Here is a 4,341-nt window from a genome sequence, read left to right as displayed (position 1 = left end):
GGATCTGGTAACTCCACCTGGATTTCTCATGTTTTGGCATGGGCCCAAGTACTTGGATGATCTTCTGCTGTATTCCCTGGCACATAAGCAAGGAGTTGGATGGAAAGCAGAGCAGCTGGGACTTGAACTGGCACTCCAATATGGAATGCTAGCACTACAAGTGGTGGCATAAGCAGCTGCATACAATGCCAGGCCTTCACACCTGAACTAATTTTTCTTTTTGATGGGCTTTCATGTGTTTTATTGAAAACAGGAATCCATCAGAGGTGGTGAACTACTGGGGAGGATGTTCTAGAGCATTGCATGCATGAAAGGTAATACTAACCAGCACTTCACCTGGGACTAAAGACAGTGTCAGCCGTAACACACCAGGGAAGGAAAACAGCAAATGTAAAAGGGACCTGGCTGGGGGAGGTGCCATGGTGTTCACTTCCCCTGTTACAGGTTTGCTTTTGTGCATGGTAGATCAATCTGGATAAGTAACATTTGTAATGGGACAAAACATGTTTGGATGTGAAACTCAGGTTCCTATGCAGGCAGCCAACCCTTCCTCAGACTGCAGTGCACCTGCCACACGGCAGAAGGTCTTTCAAGGGGGGCTGGGGTTGCTAGACAGGAACACAAGAGCACTCCCCCTTCTCTCTAGATTCAAGGAAGGGGCACCATCCCTCAATTTCAACAGTAGCTTCTGGAGGACTTTATGTGCCCTAAACTTGAAGACAACAAAATAAAAGATGGAAAAGTGGCCTAAACTTACACAAATCAATCAAATGGAAAAGGAGATTCATAAGAATAAAAACTGGTGACCGTCGATTAACCATCTGGTTAATGTCTTGTCTGAATGTAGATGTTGACATTGCCTCCACAATACCTGCAAGTGCAGAGCTGCCCTTGGCAACACTGAGTAAAGACCTCCTTTGTCCATCTAACAAACTGCATTGTTACTGTTAACAGTGTGTCAAGTGCTGAACTTGAGACAGACCCCAGATTGGCAAAGGACCCCAGGCAAAGATCTGCCTTCTGTGGCCAGGTCTATGGGAAACAAGACTTACACTCTTTAAACAATGATCCCTCCCCCTAACATTCCCACTTCTCTTCCCATTGGCTCTAAATGTTCCAACCTCTTAACAGGGAGATCTAAATGAGTTCTGCTCCTTTCATGGATCTAGGCACTCTCTGGGACATCACTGATTAAACATGGTCTATCATTTCTTCCCAACTCCATTGGTGAGTCTTGACTTGGAATGTCAATTCTGTCTTCTGGAAGAATGGCTTTCACTATTGCCTGAATGCTTGGGTGGGCTGTCATTAGAACCTTTTGTACCTTTCCAGGGATGCCAGATGTGAGGGCTGTAGGTGCTGTCCTCACACTCTGAGTAGGTCTTCTCCCTGTGGCCGTAGTGCTCTGCATACCAGACCATGTCATATACAGGAAGGTGGTGAAGGCTTCACAAAGAAGACAAAGTACAACATAGAGTTTTTGGATCTTAGAGAAGAGATTTTGGCCAAATTTTAGGCAAAGAATAGATTCCAGGAAACCAGTGACCACAAATACCCAACACTGTGTTCTCATGTGCTTGCGCTGTGTGTTGGTGAGGTTAGCATAGTACTGCCTCACTGTGGGAGCTGTGGTGCAGCCAAAAAGGAGAGTCCTACTCCAATTTATTGGCTGGCTGGCTTGAAACACAAAGATACGTTTCACGAAGAAGGTATTCAACTCAGCTGCCAAATGATCCTGAATAAGTGTATTTCAGCCACTCTCTGGAAAGAAGACTTGGGGTCAAACCGTCTAACATAGGTCCAGCTGGCCGGTGTAGACTGGAGCACAGCTCATTTGATTTTGCTGGTGGTGGTGTGTGTGTCCTTGAAGCTGGCCCAATGGTATATCCCCGTCTCTAGACTTTCCCAGCCAGATGCCACTGCCGTTACACAGCAGGATGTCCAGGAGGACCTGATCCCAAAAGCGCTCTGCAAAGTTGGGCAGGAGATGCATGGAGGAAAGTTCAGTCAGCTCCCAGGTAATGTTGATTGTCCAGCACAGGCCATAACTTCAGATCAGAAGGACCTTCATGGTCCAGCCCCAGAAGTGCCCAAATGCAAATATAACGAAATGGCTGATGACGCACTCCTATGTGATGACATGGCAGTTCTCGGCATACTCCGTGGTATCTGCTTCCCTGGTGACGTAGTGAAGGTTTGGATCCAGCCAGTACATGAGGCACTCCACTTGCTCAAAACTGAACAGGTGCAGGAACAGGAAGTAGAGCACACTGAGCCCAAAAAACCATTCACCATAACGTTGGATGGGGCCTAGTAAATAGACAATCGGGGAAAGCTAACATGCTGATGATAAGGAAGAAAAAAAATGACAGGATACCCTTCCAGATGTTGTCTTCTGGAATAGTCATCCCTGGTGAAGGCACAATACATGAGGTTGACAATGCTGAAGCTGAGCAGGGTGATGGTGTGTGTCCCGTAGAAGAAGTCAATGGTGATGTCTTCCACTTGCTTCTCATTGATCACCCAGAAAAGCATCTTGTAGTTCACATCATCCTTTCTCAGGGTCTGGCTCCCCCTGCAGAATGCCATGACCTGCCTCCATGTCCTCCCACAGAGGCTGCAGCCTGGCCCACAGAGGCTGGGACTGCGGGCAACGAGAGCCACAGTGGGCAAGAAACCAGATAGTTGGGCTGCCCTGAACTAAATTTTATACCAATTTTTTTTAATCTACTGTACAACTTCTTAATTATTTATATATATTGTGAAAGGAATTAAGGATCTCTTACTTTTTGAATACGTTAGTTTTCCAAATGTCAAATTGATTTCTAAGAAATGTAATTGCCATAAGTGGACTTGAGAATTATATAAAATATCCATGTATCTCATTGTATAAACATTCTTTTATGCATAACAGATAAGCATGTAGGTGCCTAAGTGCTAGTCATGTTCAACTCTTTGCTATACCATGTACTAACTTTGTGATTTGGGGCAACTTACAGTATCTTTCTGTGCTCCGATTTCCTCATCAGTGAATGTTGGCAATCCTGAACTACCTAATTTTAACTATTGTGAGAGTTAATATTAATAACAGTAAAATGCTAGTAGAGAGAATGTGTCCCATAGCAATTGTTTATAAATATTTTTGGTTCTGGATATTTAAGTGCTCCAGCCACTGCCTAGAATGCTTTCATTTTTTAAAAACTTTTATTTAATGAATGCAAATTTCATAGGTACAATTTTAGGAATATGGTGGTTCTTCCCCCCATTCCCACCCCCACTCCTGTCACACCTCCTACTCCCTCTCCCATCCCATTCTTCATTAAGATTCATTTTTAATTAACTTTACATACAGAAAACCCACTCTATAGTAAGTAAAGATTTCAACAGTTTGCACCCACACACACATATACAACATATAAAGTACTCTTTGAGAACAAGTTTTGCAGTTAATTCTCATAATACAACTCATTAAGGACAGAGATCCTACATGAGGAGCTAGTACACAGTGATTTCTGTTGTTAGCTTAATAATTAACACTCTTATTTATGATGTCAATGATCACCCGTGGCTCTTGCCATGAGCTACCAAGGGTATGGAAGCGTTTTGTGACCAAAACTCCATCAGTATTTAGCAAGGCCATAATCAAAGTGGAAGTTCTCTCCTCCCTTCAAAGAAAAGTACATCCTTCTTTGATGGCCCCTCTTCCCACTGGGGTCTCACAGAGATCCTTCATGCAGGATATTTTTCTATGGTGTCTTTGCTTTCCATGTCTGAAATGCTCTCATAGGCTTTTCAGCCACATCTGAATGCCTTAAGGGTTGATTCTGAGGTCAGAGTGTTACTTAAAGCAATTGTCATTCTATGCATATGCTATGTGGACTGCTTCCCATGTTGGATATTTCCTCCTTTTTGATTCCATTATTATTACCAGGTACTTGATGCTATTTATATGATCTCTTTAACAAATAATCCTACCTATATGTTCACTTTGACACTTAATATGATCACTTTAACAATTAAGATGACATTTTTACCACCACCTTTAATGGGATTTTGAGTCCCATGACAAGTTTTTAAACTGTACTCTTAGAAGTAAGTCCATAGGGCTGTATGGAGAACTATACAGCTATACAGTTACAAACTTCCTCCTCCCTCTTATTTTTTACTGTGATCTATTTTCAATTGACTTTATGTAAATATGAATAACTATGTTAAGTAATGAGTTCAACATATAGTATGAAGAAGAGAAAAAATAAATTAAAAGTTAAAAACTGTTCCTCAATAGTCAAGACAGGGACTGCTCAAGACATTGCTTCTCAAAGTGTCTGTTACATTTCTGAA

At 42.5% G+C, this 4,341-nt stretch overlaps 1 pseudogene; it reads right to left on the bottom strand.

Moving 5' to 3' along the window:
• Positions 1-1,205: 1,205 nt before the first annotated feature.
• LOC133747547 (phosphatidylserine synthase 1-like) lies at positions 1,206-2,589 on the bottom strand (annotated as a pseudogene).
• Between the last annotated feature and the right edge of the window lie 1,752 nt (positions 2,590-4,341).

Source organism: Lepus europaeus, chromosome 2 (genome assembly GCF_033115175.1).
Source record: "Lepus europaeus isolate LE1 chromosome 2, mLepTim1.pri, whole genome shotgun sequence".
Classification (NCBI taxonomy): domain Eukaryota; kingdom Metazoa; phylum Chordata; class Mammalia; order Lagomorpha; family Leporidae; genus Lepus; species Lepus europaeus.
This window is presented reverse-complemented; position numbering and strand designations above follow the sequence as displayed.